The 19,833-nt window shown below is 41.2% G+C and overlaps 1 protein-coding gene across 5 annotated transcripts in view; it reads right to left on the bottom strand.

The window, feature by feature from the left end:
• Nucleotides 1–19,833, bottom strand: part of SGMS2 (sphingomyelin synthase 2) — an 82,553-nt gene that overhangs the window by 44,756 nt on the left and 17,964 nt on the right. For 4 of the 5 annotated variants that reach the window (XM_053922693.1, XM_053922694.2, XM_053922696.1 and 1 more), the window contains exon 2: nt 10,857–10,995. The gene's annotated coding sequence lies outside the window, so the exon portion shown is untranslated. Of the gene's footprint in view, nt 1–320; nt 460–10,856; nt 10,996–19,833 lie in introns of those variants that run through there. The other variant, XM_045187214.3, reaches the window with a different exon arrangement.

The following is a 19,833-nucleotide window of genomic DNA, read 5'->3' as shown; positions in this document are numbered from 1 at the left end:
TATATATGTGGCTTCAAGGAATCTCAGAAAATTTTAGAGTTCAAGAGGTTTTCCTCTTACTTTTAATAGAGATCCAAAAGTTAACCTTAAGTCACTAGGCTATTATTTTGGCAATAAAGAAATCTTTACAGTTACTCAATAAAATGGTCATGTACTTATTTTATACCACTGACTAGGGCTTTTAAGCATTTTCAAATTAACTCTAGTACATATACTGAAAACCTTTGGAGAGGTTCCTTAAATGATACTATAATTATAATTTCTATAATTGCAGCCCTCCAAGTCATAAAAGAAGAGATAAATCATTAAAAAGTTCTTACCTATCTTTGGGTTTTCCCTCACTCCTTCACAATTGTGCCCCCAACATAGAGGGAGTAGTCTGGAGAGTGGAGGGCATAACACTTCCCCAGAGCTTAGGATAACAGACGGGGGCTCCCCAGATATTAACATGTTAATATGCACGATCACTTTATGAGGCAGGTACCTTTATCACCACCATTTGAAGTATGAGGAAGAGAAACCTAGAAATGCAGACCCAGAGTTCATGTTTTTAGCCACGATGCTATGTTGTGATTTTCTAAGGTCTTGGTCTATTTTTACAACTAGAGATGTACTATTTCCCCCCCTAAGGGGCATGAATTAGTTTCCCTTCCCCATGAGTCATTCTGGGGAGAGATCCCCGCATTCCCCCATCTGACTTCCTCCCCAGAGTTTCGATGCAGGTTACAGTCTGTGTATGCCCTGTGAGGTAACTTCCTTCCAAACGGTAGCCAGCCCTACCTTCTAACACATGGTTACCAGCTCTGACTCATCTGATGCCTTCAGTGCCCGTGTGAATCTTTATCCCACTCCCCAGTGACTTATAAGAGAGGCATTTCCTGGAAACACCACAGATGGACATTTCACTGCAGTGAGGTGTTTAGTGCCTGAAATCACTCCTGTTGCTTAGAAACCTATTTGTGTTTGGCAGGAGGAGGGTGACTCAGGCCCAGGTACAGTCAGATGTAAGGCAGACATTTATTAAGCACGACCTCCTCCTAGCACTAGACTGTTGATTTCATGTTTAACCTTGACAATGTTCTTTCCCATGTTCTTTTTAAGTCACAGAAATTCAAAAGGCCCTACACTGTGTGTGCATGGAATGGACAGATCCTTTACAGCTGAAACATGGACATTGTTTTACTTACTGAATTCTGAAGAAAAGCTTTAAGACAAAAGATAATTACATGAATCTTATGTATATAGGGAATTAAAATCATATGGTGTCATAGAAGTTACCTCCCATCCCTATAAGAATTAGTTCTCTCTCATAAATTCAGTTGATATAATGTATTCTTAAATAGCGCTGAGTCATGACTTTTGACCTCATAGTCAAAAAAGAACTTTTTCCAGGCAACTGGATGGTTGACTCATTTGGAAGGCCACATTCAGGCCAAAAAACCGGTTACATCTTTCTCTGACTTCTCTTTTTTCATTTGGGGGGGAGGGGGGAGGAATAACAAAAAAGAATTCATGGCAACATAAGTAGCTTCAGAAATGAGGGGGTTCACCCTCAAACACCATAATGAATATAAACATGTTGCAGTTAGCCTAAGGTTACTTTGCTGGCTTTTATTTTCAAACTTAAGTTAGCACGCGTGCCTAAGTCATTCTAGAAGCCAACAATCTGAATAGAATACAACACTCTAGAGTAAAAGAATGGTTTGCCTTCCATATAAATTCTCTACCAGTTACTGCTATTCCTCTTATCTTTTGTGGCACCGCTATTTTTCTTAGTCATTTCTATGCATTATATATCCAGAGGAAAAGTGCTTTAAACAAAAGCAAACACATACACGCACACCAGATACTGAAGTTTTCTCCTTGTCCTCGTTTTTACCCATGCCTGCTAAAGACACAGAAAGCAAGACCTGAGGGTGTATCTAAATGCTACCTTACCTTTATGGGAAAGTCCCGACTCCTAAGTTTATGTAATGCTTGCAGACTGAAGGATACCAAGTAATTTAGGAAATTTTTTCTTTACCCTTACCAAATAATATTCACCTGAACACAAGGGTTCCGGTATGCCTGACACCTATTCAGTACTATTAAAAGTCCGATAGATGGAGGCTTCCAGTCAAGATGGTGGATGGAGGAGGTAAATGCTGTACTTACCTCTTCCCACAACCACATCAGAAGTACAACTAAACTACAGAACGACTATCTGAAGTCCAACTAAACAGAAATCCTGTAACTAAGAACACGCAGAAGAACCACATGGAGACTAGTAGGAGGGGCACTGGTAGGGGGGGCAGAGACACAGAATAGGCTGGTCCCACACCCATGTGTGGCAGTTAAAAATCAGGAGGGATGTCTTAGCTGTGGAGGTGCCCCTGGAGAAGCAAGGGGTCCCAGCCCTATACTGGACTCCCTAGCCCAGGCAGGATCCAGTGCTGGGAAGAGAAGTCCCCAAAACCTCTAGCTGAGAAAAGCAATGGAGATTGTGGTTTACTGAGACGGAAAGCTTCTGGAGTCCCAGGTGTTCCTCTTAAAGGGCCCTTGCCTGGACTTACTTGCTCTGAGCTCCAGAACTAGGACAGCAGCTCAAAAGGCTCCAGGGACAAATGGGGAGGAACTGAATCATTTGGGTTTGGGTGAGGGCTGGAGGGGCAGCTATCTTCCAAACAGAAGTACTGGCAGAGGCCATTGTTCATTTGCTGAGCCCTCTCCCCACAAAGCCAGCAGGCGGGCACCATATCTGAGTCTCCATCAACCTGGCTAACATTTTTCGCCCCACACTGGTGATTCCTTGAGGTCCCGCCCCACTCAACTCGTGGAACTACTCAAAGCATTTCCAGTGGTTTCTCCACACAAATGGCCTGTCTTGGCCCATGAGGAAACATAAAAATGGAGATAGAAACATAAAAAGTACCAGTGAAAAATAAAGGTTACAGTAACTGAAATGAAGACTACATTACAGGGAATCAATAGTAGAACAGATGAAGCAGAGGATCAAATCAGTGATTTGGAAGGAAGCAGAAAACAGCCAGTAAGAATAGCAAAAAGAAAAAAGAATCCAAAAAATGAGGATAGTTTAAGGAGCCTCTGGGACAATTTCAAGTGTACCAACATTTACATCATGATGGTGTCAGAAGGAGAAGAGAGAGCAATAAATTAAAAACCTACTTGAAAAAATAATGATGGAAAACCTCCCTCACTTGCTGAAGGAAATAGACATACAAGTCCTAGAAGCACAGAGAATCCCAAAGAAGATACACCCAAAGAGGCTCATACTCACAAACATCATAATTAAAATGCCACAGATAAAAAACAAAGAGAAAATATTAAAAGCAGCAAGAGAAAAGCAGTTAGTTTCCTACTGGGGAGCTCCCCTAAGGCTGTCAGCTGATTTCTCAGTAGAATCTCTGCAGGCTGGAAGGGATTGGCAAGATACATTCAAAGTGATGAAAAGCAAGGACCTACAACCAGTATTACTCCACCCAGCAAAGATATCATTTAAAATCAAGGAACAGAGTCTTCCCAGACAAGAAAATGCTAAAGGAGTTCCTTGTCACCAAGCCAGTATTATAAGAAATGTTAAAGGATCTTCTTTAGAAGAAAAAAAAATAAAGTTAAAAATATGAATAATAAGTCCTGGCTGGTGTGACTCAGTGGATTGAGCACCAGCCTGCGGGCCAAAAGGTTGCTTGTTCTATTCCCAGTCAGAGCACATACCTGGGTTATAGGCCAGGTCCCCAGTTGGGGGCATGAGAGAGGCAACCACCCATTGATGTTTCTCTCCTTCTCTTTCTCCCTCCTTTCCCCTCTCTCTAGCAAAAGAAACCGATGAAATCTTTTAAAAAATATGAATAATAAAATGGCAATAAATATACACTATCAACAATTACTTAAATGCAAATGGAATGAATGCTCCAATCAAGACGCACCATGGCCGAAAGAAAAACAAAACAAGACCCTTCCATGTGCTGTCTGCAACAGACCCACTTCCGATTGAAAGACACACACAGACTGAAATTAAAGGAATGGATAATGATATTTCATGAAAATGGAAATAAAAACAAAAAAGCTGTGTAGCAGTACTTATACCAGACAAAATAGGCTTTAAAACAAAGGCTATATAACAAGGGACAAAGAAGGAACCAGCAATTCGGCTTCTGGCTCTTCCTCTAAAGAAATCCAAAACACTAAAAACACACATGTATCAATATATTCACTGCAACACTATTTACAATAGCCAAGGGGTGAAAGCAATCTATGTGCCCATCAATAGAGTGGGTAAAGAAAAAGTGGTACACATATACAATGGAATATGACCCAGCCGTAAAGAAGACTGAATTCCTGCAACAACATGAACAGACCTGGAGGGCAGTATGCTAAATGAAGTAAGTGGGGCAGAGAAAGACAAATACCATATGGTTTCATTTGTATGTGGAATCTAAAAGGAAATTAGTGAACAAACAAAACTGGAAGAGACTCATAGATACAGAGAGCAAACTGATGGTTGCCAGATGGGAGGGGGGTTTGGGGGATGGGTGAAAAAGGAGAAGGGATTAAGAAATACAAACTGGAAGTTACAAAACAGTCATGGGGATATAAAGTACAGCAGAGTGAACTGAGTCACTGATACTGTGATAACAGTGTTTGGTGTCAGATGGGTACTGGATTTATCCGGTGATCGATCTGTAAGTTATGTACATGTCTGATCACTACGTTGTACACCTGAAACTAATGAAATATTGTAGGTCGAGTATAACTGAAAATAAATCTTTTTTAAAAAGGATAGATGATATCAATTTTACTTTGTCCTTGACACCTATAAAAAGGGTATGTATGTAAGTTTACTTAGCAAAGATTTTCATCTTAAACATATGTGAAAATGATTGTCTTCAAGGTGTTTTTTTTTTTAAAGGCATGCTAGAGAGGGGAAAAATTCTTTCCATGTCTAAAAAGTTCCTGAAATCCACCAAACTCTGTAATAGCTTTACAAAAGGTGTATTCTCATTGTTTAGAACTGGCTTATTGTTGATTATTATTAGTACTGGCAAGCAATATGGGGGTCAATTTTTCTACAAAACATTTTGAAGCCCTTACCCCTGACTAAAGATGGTCCCCCCAGTGTGGGGCTCACAGATGGTAAGCAGATCTGCTTCAGCCTCATGGAAGGCGTGGGCTCGTGGCTGTGGCTGGGGACACAAAGCTTTGTTCTTCAGATTTCCAAAATGGAGCTTAGTCTTGGGAAATGAAACTGTCAGCAGAAAGCTGAGGATTCAAGTTCATGACTCTGTTGCTGACAACCTGCTTACTGCAAGTCTCAGCAATAAAAGAATGCCTGTCCCCACACTATAACTAAAGCTTCCTGATACTTACGTGGGAGGAAAGCCTCGTCTGTGATCGCCAGCAGTTTGCTGCCTTGGTGTGCTCTGAGAGCTAAACCACCATCAATTCTGTCTCTTTTGAAACCATACTGAACCTTCACTTAGATATCTGAACGTCTGTCATGGCCAGGTGAACCAGACAGGCCTTGTCCCTGCCTTCACAGAGCTTGAAGTCTAGTTGGGGGAATAGCGGTAACACAGGGAAAGTGTCTGGATAATTAGAAGTCAATGGCTTCACGGAAACCCATGGACAAGGCACACCCGCCAGCCCAAGAAGGCCCTGGAAGCCTTCCTGGAAGAAAGGGCCTCTCAACTCCCATCTGCAGGGTAAAGTGGGGTTAGTCAAGTTGGGGTGGGGTCATTTAAGGCAGAAGGAATAGTATGCAAGCACCAGGAACCATGTGACCCCAGAAAGCAGAGTGGCTTAAGAACTCAGCCTCTGAAGAGAGGTGAGCTGAATTCAAATTCTAGTTCTGCCTCATTCTAGCCAATCATTTAACTCTGAGCAAGTCGGTTAAACCCTCTGTCTCAAAGCGGAGTTAACAGTAGCGACCTCACAGAGTTGCTGTGCGAATTAAATAAGGTGTGCACGTGAAGCACAGCGCTGCCAGAATGGCACTTCTAGTTATTATCATGAAAACCATACCAGTCCACTGTGGGCGTGAAGAGCACCACCCTGGTCTACGTTTAACATTTGAAACCACGTAAATATAAGTGCTTCCCTTAGACGCCATCTAATTCTTTAGCAAAAGCAGTTTAAACAAACTAATCTTTATGTTTAAGACGTGTGTCAGTTGTCTATTTGAGTATTTACAAATTTCAAATGAGATGCTAACACAAAATTACATGAAATAAAACTTTATTACAAAATCTTTGGCCTTATGTCCCATCTAGACAAAGACCTGCCATCCCGAGGGGGTTTCTGGGATTACTGCTTTGCGGGTAAGCTTAAGAATCAGCACAGTCAGACGTCAGCCTACATGACTAAAATCCCGTGGCTGTGAATCCAAAGGAATCTGAATAAACCACTTAGCTAATGATCACAGTATAGAAAATTAAGGCCAGAAACTTTTAAGCCTAAACATGGACGTCGGGAGGACCCAAGGACCAGGTGTGGATTCATCACTAAACCTAAAACCATTCCGTGCCCGGCAGCCTTCCTGTTGCCTCCGTTTGTAGATGTAAATGCTAAATCCCTGTTCAGAAATCTCATGATTACACATTTTACAACAGAACACAGACTGCGAGTCAAATATAATGCCAAAGGTCAATTAATTGCATGCAGAAAATATTTGTGTCACCACTAACACTGCAGAGAGACAGAGTATTATAATCAACAGAAGAAAAAAGCAAACAAAATATAACCAGAGACATTGAAGTTAAGAACAATCTAACAATAGCCAGGGGGGAGTGGGGAGGGGACAGTGAGGAGAGGGGATTACAGGAGCTACTATAAAGGACACATGGACAAAATCAAGGGGGAGGGTGGAGGTGGGGGAGGGAGGTGGGTTCAGCTGGGGTGGGGTGGAGGGATGGGGAGAAAAGGCATATAACTGTAATTGAATAACGATAAAAATTAAAAAAAAATCTTTGCAAAGGTGATTGTTTCAGAGTTTCCAAGACCACTTCCCGATCAGTGACTCACTAGGAGGACTCACGGGACCTAGCACATAGTTTCTTCACCGCTATGATTTGTTACAACAAAAGGATACACAGTAAAATCAGCCAAGAAAAAGGGCACATGGAGCACACTCCAGAAGCGACCAGCAGCCAGCTTTCAAGGCTCCTTCCCCAGGGGTGTCCCATAGGTCAGACTCAGCTCCCCAACAATGAGTGTGACAACACCTGTGAGATATTGTCTACCAGGGAAGCTCATTAGTGACTCAGTGCCTGGGGTTTTTATTGGGGTTGCTCACACAGACACCTGCTACCGGGCATGTCCCCAAATTCCTCCCAGAAGGTGAGCAGGTATTCCCATACACCACCATGGTTTGCACAGACAGGTCAGGCACAGTGACATCGTGATGGAAACCCTCCTCAAAGCTCAAATCCCAGAGGCCAGCCGAGGCCAACCCTGCGAGCAGGCCCGGGTAGGGACGGCAGTCTAGGCCTGCTGTGGTGACTCACTTTTGTACACCGTCCTGTTTCACTCAGCTACAGAATACAGCACCGAACTACAGGAGAAAGGACTTACTCTTAGCAGGTCGCCCAGGTACATCACGAGCCTGAGAAGCACTTTCATCCTGTGTGTTTTCAGTATTTAAAATGTAGCATTTTTAACCTGAACAAGGATTATTTTAAATTACATAACAGAAGATTTCGGATGGCCTTTAATAGTCCACTTATATAATAAAAACAGCCGAATTCTAGTGCTGTTTAGGTTTCTGAGCATTTTATTCCTTTGAAAAAAATACACTGAAAGTTCTGAACAAATAATATTCCTACACTGAAACTATTCTGAGACACCCTTTAGCCCACCGAATTAGCAAAAATTCCAGACCCTGGTGACAGTTCACCTCACAAGTTCCTAGCAGTCAGTGGTCAGAATAAGAAAAACCCTCTCTGGGAGGCGATTTGACAATATCTACCAAAATTATACATACACTTTATGATCAGCAATTCTACTTTGCCAACTGTACAAATTGGCAAATATCATTTGCATACATGGTATCGTTGCATACGTGCAGAACAACCTACGCACAGAGTTATTTACTGCAGCGTTGCTTAAGAGCACAGGATTGGCCACAGCCCAAATGTCTATCAATGGGTCACTATTTAAATTGTGGTACATCCATACAATGGACTACTCTGTAACCGTTGAGGAAAAATAAAAAAGAACAAGGAAGCTCTCCTGGTACTGATGTGTTAAAACCTCCTACATCCACTAGGAGAAAAACACATATTGTAGAGAAGTATAGTTTGTTATCTTTATGAAGGGGGCACATATTAATTCATATTCATAGGTGCTTGTCTGTGCACAGAGAAACTGGAATGATGCATTAGACTCTGACAACGAGGCTGGGAGGGGATGTTAGAGGCAGAATTTGGGCAGAATCTGGACAGAATCTGTACACCTGACAAAAATGTACTCAAGGAGTATACTTGAAAAGTACCTCCTCTTTCTTTTCTAAGCCACGGTAACATCAACTTGGCATCTTTCTGTTTGTTGTTTTAATAAGCGTCTATATTTTTGCAATGATTAAAGTAGAGCACAAGGTTATTTTCTAAATCAGGTTCCAATAACCTTCTTTTCATCTTGAGCTGGGCGGCCGTCTTCAAGGGGTTTTCCCCAAGACACCTGAGAGTGAGCCAAGTTCTCTGTACCTCCCTTTTCCCGTTTGTTTGCTGAAGACACATGGGAGTTTTTTAAAGCTCCATGAAAGCAAGGATTTTGTTTTGTTCATTGCCCTCTTTGCAAGACTGAAAAAAAGTGTTCACACACAGAAATTGTTCAGTATGTGTTGAATAAATGAATTCTTTTCTTTACCCGGCTTCACTGGGAGAGACAACCAGGCAAAGAGAGAGATATCACTGGGGTCACACATTTAGAAGTAGCTGTCATTCCCAGTATTGTAACAGAGGGTTCTTGGCCAGATTGCTGAGGAGCAGGGGAACCCCCACCCTGCAGAGAGGCGGCACTTTCCCAGAGACAGGAAGGGTTCCAGGACCCTTCCTTTGGCTTCCATTGAAGCAGCAGCTGGTAAAAGAGCCTGCTTTCCCCGAGAAGAGAAGGACCCCGAGAGAGGCTGGGAAGTGCAGAAGGCAGCCCAACATTGAAACCAGAGCTAGGGCTTGATAGGCTTCCATGTCCCTGGGGAAAAGTAAACAACGAACGCAGCCCATGACACAGTTTGCACAGAACCTGCACAGGGATGAAAAGGTCACAACACACGTGTAACAAGGTGACGCCCCGCCGTGGGCGGCTAGAAAGCCCTCCTACCTGCTTCCGGATCATGGTGCGGGGAGGAGAGGCAAGGACAAGCGTGGGGCTGATGTGCATGGTGGACATTAGCCCAAACTGGCTAACAAAACGGACACTCCCGCGGAGCGTGGGTCTTGGGGGTGAAGGATTTAAAATGGAGCACGTGTGAAAGCTTGCTCTCTTTCCTTTCTCCTCACTAGCCCTGCTGGGGCTTGGGGGCCATGGTGTTCCTGGGCCAGCAGGCACTGCAGACCGCGTACCAGGCTATAAGCCCCATACCCCGCCCTGGGCACAAAGCACTGGCAGCAGCCGCTGTTGCACAGCCCTGCCCGGCCAGGCACCCACAGACTCGAGAGAGGTGCCTGAAACCAGGCTGTGACCAGGAACCAGCCAGGCTGCCTGGAAAATCATGCTGCAGCCACCTGCATATCCCAAAGGACAGTATTTTTAACAGGAGAAGAGATTCCAGGAGCATCCTTGAACAGAGCTGGCAAGAGGTGGAAGGGTTATTTGCCTTTGGGTGTTTTGAAGGGAATAGATTTTGAGGCGGAAGCCTGTTATTCTTCCAAATTGTATAGCCTTTAAATAAACAACTCCTTTCCTTTTCCACCAAACCTCTGCCTCTGGAATTTGCGGGCAGTGGGCAGCAGAGCCCCGTGTGGCTGTTCAGTAACAGTGTCAGCCCAGTATAGACATTAGAAGCCCAGGAACATTCCTAGAATTATTTTGAATTTTACAGAAAGCAAATAACCCTACAGAATGCTATATTAAATAGTGACTCAAATATTCATAAAAACTTATTTTTAATTAAATTTGGATTACATGGCCTTGGGGTCCATCTTACAGCTGAAGTCTTTTTAGGCAAACACCACAGTAACAAGTAATGGCGAAAAAGAATAGCTATCCTAAGAGTCGAATGAGCCCCGGTCCTAAGGTTCTCATATATGTAGAGAAAAAAGAGAAACTACTTTGTATTAAAAATGCAACTGCTATCTTTATTTTCAAGAATAAAATTGTCACTGAAATTAAATTCAAATTAGTACAGACAGTGAGCTGACTTGCATCACGTCAATCACAACAGAGAAAACCTCCTTCCTCCTCAATGGGGACAGAAGAGGTGCAACTCCCACCCCGCTGTAACCTTGGTTTAAACAACTAGAAAGCGGAATAACATCGCTAATAATAATTGTAGTAACGTTGCCAAATAGGGGCAGAGCTGACTGATGTTTCTTTGAAGGTTTTTGGTGCCATAAACTTTTCCTAGTGCGTCACTGGCGCAGCGACTGAGTGCTGTCTCTCAGCAGTGATGGAATGAGGTTTGGTGTTTTGATGTTACCACTATTTCTCTTGCTGGCATTTAAGACAACAATCCAGTGAATGAGGAAGCATCCTCTCACCTGAAACAGCTTGCCATCTAACTCTTTTCTGATAGTAAAATAGAAATTCTCATTGTTGAGGCATTTATGAAATGAATGTCTTAACTGGAAAGAGAAGCCAGCGGAGAAGTCGCAGGACAACTGGGAGGCAGCCAACCTCCTGTCGATGGAAATTATACTTACGATACAGTTCCAGGAGACACCAGGCCTACTGTGTGCAGATGGTGCCCAGCAATCCCACGCTGGTCCTCACAGCAGTCACCAATCCCAATCTCGCAGCGGATCCTCCCTGCAAAGAGCAGTGCAGGGCAGAGGACGACAGCTGTAAAAGGCGGAAGAAATAAGAGTTAAATAAGAATGATGCTTTCTTATAATGTTTTGTTGGTTTCCGGGGGTAGAGGTAAAGTCAAGAGCTGTCTGATACTGTCCCCAGGAAAACACTGGCTCTAACAGGTACCAGCATCTCCGGAGCAGGAAAGCAACTGGACCATTCATTTATGGGTATTTCCTTAATACACGACAGACCCTGTTCAGAGGTGGAGCAGATTCCCTTCCCTCATGATACTCAGGTTCTCGCACAGGAACAAACCAATAGGTTAACAAAAAATTGTGATAATGTCTCCTAGAGAAGTCAGTGAAAATCAGAGCACAGCTAATGTGGCTGAATTAGAGCAAACAGTGCAGGAGTCTGTCTGAGGAAATGCTGTTTTAGTTAAGACGGTAACTGAAATGCGGGCGCAAGTATACACCCACGGCCGCAGCCCAGGTCTCCAGTCCAGAGAACCACAGTGTAAACGTCCTACGGGCACGCCCCGGGACCAGCTACCCAGCTGCAGTCCCACACACGGTGGTTGATCTCTGTGTCTTTTGACCACCTAACAATCACGGGACATACACCTGTCTGCAGCCAGAAGGTGGTTTTCAGTTGAGATGCCACTTTCACCAAAAATATTCAACTGCTGGAAGAGGCTCAGGAATGAATGTGTCAGTCCTAGGTACGGACCCAAGAAAAATGAAAACATTAGTCCACACAAAGACTTGTGCGAAAATGTTCACTGCAGCATTATCTGACAGCCACAAAGTGGGAACAGTCCAAATGTGCACCGACTGCTGAATGGTAAACAAAATGTGGCGCATCTATAAATAAAAAATATTTGGCAATGAAAAGGAGCGAAGTGGTGATACATGCTTCAACATAAACAAACCCTGACAACATTATGCTAAAAGAAGGAAGCCGGTTTCCAAAGAGCACATGTTGTACGATTCCGTGTATGTGACACGTGCACACAGGCAAATCCACAGAGACAGGAAGGAGGTTAGTGGTTGCCAGGGTCTGGGGGGTGGAGGCAAATAGGGAGTGAATGGCAGTGGGTTTCTTCTTGGGGGCGATGTCAATGTTCTCAAATTAGACCGTGGAGATGGTTACAGAACTCTGTAAATATACTAAAAACCAGTGAATTGTCCTCTTTACAGGATGATATTTATGGTAGGTGATTATATCTCAATAAAGCTGTTATGAAAGTAAAAGGCCAAAAGTGCATCTGAAATGCAGTATAGAAGTAAAATAAACCTCTACTGGTCAAAAATGCCATGTTCCGGTACGGCCCATAATAAGAGGTCAGCAGCTTAGCTTTCTACTTCACTTACCTGCAACACTCTCAGTGGGACATGCGCAGTGCTTTGGAAAGACCACCCCACCCTTGGAGGATGTTTCTCTCATTTCACTTGGAACCTTACTCCAGCTACTACCCTCCCTCTTGACCTCACTTACATCCCCACTAACCTGACCCTACTTCCAGCCACCACCCTATTTCCCTGGATTACAGTAATCTCTTTGTTAACCGCCACCCCAATTTTCCAAAGCAGTCTTTCTAAAACTTTACCCTCCTCTTTTACACCCTTCAGAGGTCCCCAATATTAAGACATTTCTACAGCACAGAGGTGATTAGGAAATAATGTGCACTCATATTCAGTCACAGGAACCGAAGGGGTCACGTGGCTCATGGTATCAAAGGTGCTCACACAGGGGGCCTGCAGGTGGCCCCACGCTGTGCCTGCCCTGTCTGCAGCAGCTGCTGCAGTGTGAACACCCACCAGTGACCTCACTGGGCTTAGCTGTGTACCTGCCAACTGGAGTGACTCCCTCATAATGATCAATTTAATCACCCATTTATAAAGTCAAGCGAAATTAGCTCAGCGCAGCAATTTTCAACTAGTGTTGAATTTTTTAAACATGCAATACCTGACTATCTAGCCGGGGCTACTGACCTCTTTTCCCTTAGATTGTCAATTTTTTTTTTTTAATGCCAATAGCCAGTACAACAATAGCCATCTGGTGTGAATGAATCAAAGTGATACCTATTTTTTTTGTCAGATGGGCAAAAATATGTATTTTTTGGAGTGCCGCAGAATGTTAGTAATTAGTTTATGTGTGACATGAGATGAAAAGATTAAAAATTTCTGGCTGAGAGAAATACCTGATTGAGCGAGAACTAGGCTAACAGATTTGTCGAGGAGACACATCCCGAGGGTCCAGTGGTTTTCATGTACCTGCACACAGCCATATGGACACAAGCCAAGAGTCAGACTGGGAGAAGCTGAAAGTTAAAGCAGCTCGTAAAACAGCAACATCTGATTTCTTAGGTGGGAAGCCTAAGTCTGATGAAAGAAAAGCAGACAGTTGCCCTTGGTCCGTAACTTCAGTCTGTGGACAACTGTAACTGATTATAACATGGCATTAATGACATTAATAATGTCATCAGCTCATACATTTTATTCAATTACATAGCTAAATGTGACTTTCACCTAGTCAGGCTTAAAATGTGTGCCCTTTTCAAAAAAAAGCATTAAAAAGTGGGTGCATGGTAGAATAATCCCACTAATTTAGGTGGGTGCTTTAACAGTGAAACGGTATCATCAGCTTGCACAGTGTTTTCTAATTACAGATTCTTAAATTTAAAATATCTTGAAAGGGCACTCTGTACTTTCCTCTGCCTAATACAGGCTGCATTCAAAACATCCTAGAAATAGGATTTTTTTTAAAGCCCAGGAAGGAAGGTTGAACAACAGATTAGAAAGCCCCGTGCCTGCAGCCTCTGCTTTCTACAGTTTTTCTGTTGGGTCTTCCATGAAGACACAACGGCCAGCCTCGTTCTTTCCTTCCTGACGCAAAGCTGTTACTGTGACATCCACGCTCCTGAAACCCCTCACAGTGAAAATAAGGAATGACGTGGAGGTCACATACTACCATAATAGTGAAACTTAAGTAATTATTTAATTTCGGACAAGGCGTTCAGACCTTCTGCTACAACAGGAAATAATCCCTTTATACCTTTACGTTGAAACTGAGAAAGTGGTTAATTTTGCTGGTGACCAAAGAAAGCCAAATCAAAAAAGTGGATTTTATGTCTTACATATTGAAAACAAAATCATCAAGCTGCTCTCCAGAGCTGCTGTAAAATACATTCCTAATATTTTATAAGCACCCTAAGAATGTGAACACAGGGCTCTGAGTCTCTGACACTGTTAAAAACACTGAAAAACTGGAAATGACCGTGCCCAAAACTTGCGGACCACTTAAATAAACCGTGGTGAGGGGTGCAAGGAACAGGGAAACGCTTCTTTGCCCTGTTTGGCAGAGAGTGACAACTTCATGATACAGTCACGAGTACAAAGAGTATGTGCATGAACATATTTTTCTTGTTTTCTTAAAAGCTGCATGTATAAGCACAAACATGCTGGAAAGACAATGCAAAATATTCACAGGTGACAGATATACAGATGACTTAAATTTTCCTTTTGCTTCCAGGTTTAAAATTTTCTAAAATAAACATGAATTCTTATTGGCACTACAAAGTTAGAGAAAAGATGAGTTAAAAACTCCCAAGACAAATTTCCAAATATCAGCTACTACATTAACAGTCTCTAAAAAAGGTTTATTGCGACAAGTACATAGTCTGTTTAAATTATGTACTAAGGATAAAAATAGTAAACCTCAATTTTTAATTTTGGTCACTATGCGTGGGGTGAGCAAATAAGAATACTCTGTCCTGAAAACTTAAAAGTTTTCTTTCCAGCAAGATGCCATGTGTGGTGAGGCAGCACCAGGTAGCTAAAAGGTTAGCCTCGCCGGGTAAACACAGCGTAATTATATAGTACATAAAATTAAAGTAAAAGTGTACATATTTACTATGATTATTACTCTTGCTCAAACAAAATTCTCTTTGAAAATAAAACACTCTAGAAAAATGAAAGTAGAGATGGATAAATATGAATTAAAATAGAAACAAATTTGGGAGGGGTATTATTAGAAATAGGGCTCCCAGAGAGAGCTCACCTCTGGTCAGGGAGAGAGGATATCTGTTGGAAGACAGGGTTACTCTTCAGGATATATATACATAAGCGTTATAACCCTAAAGGACCCTGTCGTGTATATAAGTGATCGAGTTAACAGAATGTGCAGACTAGTTCACACCTGAGTAAACTCATGCTAAGTCTTCAGCTCTTGCTTAGAAGTTTCCTTTAGATTCCCAGCCATCCAGGTCTCTTAGTTCTGTAATACATTACATCAGTTTAAAAAAATTTTTCTCTCTCCTAATCTTTCATTGTCTTAAGATTTCTAAGAGGTTGCTGACTCGAGCCTCCTCACTAGTTACCAGCAGTTTGCTTCTCTTGTGAGACACTTGTTTTAGAAAATGAAAAATCTATACATACTTTAACTCTTAAGAATTTATTTGGCTTTCCTTGTCTGTTACTACCCATATCAGACATCCTCACCCCAGGCTTCCAAGATTTCTTCTAAGAAACTCAAAGCACATTACATATTGGCATATTTACATTACTTTCTATTTCACAAAGTAGCATCTTTCGTCTTTTAAGTCTTGGATGAGGTACAATGTTTAGAGAACAAAATGACAGTCAAGAAATAAACTCTCAGGACCCCAAAGAGCTATTTGGTGTCCAAATAAAGGAACAATTAAAATACCAAGAATTACTGAAAAAGAGGAAGAAGAAAGAAGGAAGTGAAGTAAGGGCCGACAAGTTGAAGTTTGTGCAACTGAACCTTGAGCAAAAAGAAGGAAGATGAAGCAAAGTACCCAAATGCCTGAGATGAAAAACACATTTTAGGGACAGGCGTCAGAGGTGAGTAGCAAGATTGAACCCTGAGGTCCTGCTGGTGGAACACGAGGCATCATTCCGGCTCTAAAGGTCTGTCACCAAATGGATAGTGATTCTGACCATGTTAATAAGCCAGTCACCTGCTACACCTGAGGACACAGGAAGGAACAGTTTAAGGAGTAAGCACTTTGAATACCATTATTAATAACCATGCTACTCTTTTGCTTTCGGAGTACAAGCCACAGGCTTTGGATACTGAGATACCACCATGATCTCAGAATATGGTACCTTTAAGAGAAGGGTGAGCTTTGGCAGCATGGGGAAAAAGAACCCTTGAGGTCCTCCACCAATTCCCTAATGTGTAGAGCTTGTTATAGGGAAGATTAAAGAATAATTCTTATTCATCCTCACAGAAAGGTTTACAGAGAGTAAATAATCCCACATTTCTGTACAAACAAAAATGTGTAAAGCAAATTCAAGCAGGTGTATTCTCTCCAGTGAGAAGAGGCACATTCGTTTTTCGCTTTTCATGGTACCTTGGTTAAACTGTAATAATGCATTACTTGGTGAGCTGCTCTGATTGAGAGCAGTGGGAAATATGATGAAAACAAGAAGTAAAGGGGCTTTATGGGGGAAAAGAGCACTGGCAAAGAATATTTTATTACAATTAGGAAATCTGGTTTTAATCTGAATTCTGATGTTGCTAATTGTGAAACTTAAAAAAATCACTTCAGCAGATCCAACAAGCGGAAAATCAGTAAAGATATAGAACAATACAATCAATCAACTAGATTTAATGGACATCTATAGACTACTTCATCCCAAAATAGCAGAATAAACATTCTTCTCAAACTCATAAGAAAATTCACCCAGAGTCCTGACTAGTGTGGCTCAGTGGGTTGGGCATCTGAAATGTCACCCGTCCAATTCCTGGTCAGGGCACATGCCAGGTCCCTAGGTGGGGGGTGCAGGAGGCGACTGATGTTTCTCTCACAAACTGATGTTTCTCTCCCTCTCTTTCCCCTGCCCTTCCGCTCTTTCTAAAAATAAATAAATGAAATCTTAAAAAAAAATAAAATTCACCAAGATAGACCATGTTCCAGGCCATAAAACACACATTAATAAATTTAGAAGAATGGAAATCATACAATGTCTCCTGTCAAACCACAATGGAATTAAACTAGAAATCAGTAAAACAGAAAGATAGCTGGAAAACTCCAAAATACGATAGTTGGAGATTACATACTCTTAATTAACACACACAGGGCAAGGAAGAAATCTCAAGAAAATGTTAAAAATAATTTGAAATAAATAAAAATAAAAACATAACTTTTTAAAATTTATGGATGAAGCAAAAGCAGTGCTTGAGGACAATTTATAGCAGTGAATGCATATTACAGAAAAGAAAGTCTAAAATCAATAACCTAGGTGTCTACCTTAGGAAACTAAAAAATGAAGAACAAATTAAATCCAAAATAAATATAATAACACAAAATTACAGCACAAATCAATGAAATTGAAAACAGAAAATCAATAGAGAAAAATCAATGAAACCAAAAGCTGGTTCTTTGAAAAGATCAATAAAATCAATGGGCCTCTAGGTAAGCTAAGTAAGAAAAAAAGAAAGAGAGTGCAAACTACTAATATCAGAAACAAAAGAGAGGACATCACTACAGATCCCATGGATGTTAAAAGGATAATAAAGGAATACTATGAACAACTCTGTCCACAAATTTGGAAATATGGATGAAATGGACCAATTACTTCAAAGATACAATCTGCCAAAACTCACACCAGAAACAAACCATCTGAATAGGCCTACAGCTATTAAAGAAATTTAATCAATAATTAATAAGCTTCCAAAATAGAAAGCACCAGGTCCAAATGGGTTTACTCATGAATTCTACCAACATTTAAGGAAGAAATGATACCTATTCTCTATAATCTCTTTCAGAAGATAGAAGCAGGGAAAATATCTCCTAATTCATTCTACCAAGCCAGCATTACCCTAATACCAAGCCAGACAAAACTATTACAAGAAAGCTACAGACTACTCTCTCTCATGAACACAGATGGAAAAATCCTCAACAAAATATCAACTGAATCCAATGATGTATGAAAAGAATTATATACCATGACTAAGTGAGATTTATACTAAATATGCAAAGCTGGTTACACATTTGAAAATAAATTATTGTAATCTATCACATCAATGGGCTAGGGAAGAAAAATCACATGATCATATCAATAGATGCAGAAAAAGCATTTCACAAAATTCAGCATCCACTCAAGATAAAAACTCTTAGTCAACTAGAAAAAGTAGGGGGGAACTTACACAACTTGATAAAAACATATACTACAAAAAAACAAAAACAAAAAACCTAAAGCTATTATCATACATAACGCTGAGACTCTAAAAGCTTTACCACCAAAATCAAGAACAAGGCAAGGATGTTCCCTCTCCACTGCTTTTTAATATGAAACTGAAAATCTGAGGTAATTTATGATAAGAAGATGAAGGAAAAAGTATACAGATTAGAAATGAAGACATTTTTACACAGAATACATGGTCATCTATAGGGAAAACCTGAAATAACTGATCAAAAAAAAAAAAAAACACTCAAAACTAATTAGCAAGTATGGCAAGACTGCAGGATACAAGGTTAATGAGGAAAACCATAAGACTCCGATAAAAGACATCAAAAAGAGCAAGAAGAGATATTCTGTGTTCATGTACAGAAGACTCAATATTGTCAAGACGTCAGTTCTTTCCAACTTGAACGAGCGCCAATGCAATCCCAACCAAAATCCCAGCAAGTTACCTTAAAGCACTGATAAAATGATTCTAAAGTTCGTATGAGGAGGCAAAGACCGAGAATAGTCAACTAAATTTTGAGAAAGACTAAAGTCAGAACATTAACTAGCTTCAGACTTAATATTGTTTAAAGCTACAGTAATCAAGGCAGTCTAGTGTTTGTGAAAGAATAGACAAACGAGTCCATGGAACAGAACAGAGCGCCCAGAATAGATCCCCATAGAGAAAGTTAACTGATTGTTGACAAAGGAGCAACAAAAATGCCATGGAGCAAAGACAGCCTTCTCAATAAATGGCACGGGAACTGGCCACACATGAGGAAGGAAGAAGACGAGAAGGACAAGGACGGGGAAAGGGAGGAGAAGAATCTAGACACAGATCTTACACCCTTTACAAAAATCTAAAAATAGATCATAGGCCTAAATGTACAGTGAAAACCTCCAAAACTTCTAGAAGATAGTGTAGCAGAACACTAATTGACCTTGGGTATGGAGGTGACTTTATTATAGATATAACACCAAAAATACAATCCATGAAAGAAGTAAGTGATAAACTGGACTCCACGAAAATTGAACCTGTGCTCTGTGAATGGCAACTTCGCGAGAGTAAGACAAGCAACAGACTGGGAGAAAATATTTGCAAAAGACACATCTGGACTATGATCCAAAATATACAAAGAAGTCTCAAAATGTAACCACAGGAAAACAAACACCCAATTAATAAATGGGGCAAAGGCCTGAACAGACCTCATTAAAGAAGATATACAGGTGGCAAACAAGCATATGAAAAGAGGCTTCACACATATGACACAGGGAAATGCAAATTAAAACTCGGTAGCAGTATATCTAATAGCACAGCCAAAATCTGGAACAGTGACAACACCACGTGCTGGTGAGGATGTAGAGCAACCGAAACTCCTATTTACTGCTCGTGGCAATGCTAAATGACACAGCCAAAGGCATACAAAAACTCTCCACACTTTCTGATCAAATTTTCTGTAAACCTAAGGACAGGCTGGAAGTTTACCATGAAACAATGTATTTTCACTATACGATCCAGCAATCATGCCTCTTGGTATTTAACCCAAAGGAGTTTAAAACGTGCTAACACAAACACCTGCACAGAGATGTTACAGCAAGTTTACTCACAACTGCCAAAACTGGCGGCAGCCACGATGTCCTTCAAAGGGTGAATTAATAAACAAACCATGATACATTATACAACAGA

This window comes from Desmodus rotundus, chromosome 4 (assembly GCF_022682495.2).
Source record: "Desmodus rotundus isolate HL8 chromosome 4, HLdesRot8A.1, whole genome shotgun sequence".
Taxonomy (NCBI): Eukaryota; Metazoa; Chordata; class Mammalia; order Chiroptera; family Phyllostomidae; genus Desmodus; species Desmodus rotundus.
This window is presented reverse-complemented; position numbering and strand designations above follow the sequence as displayed.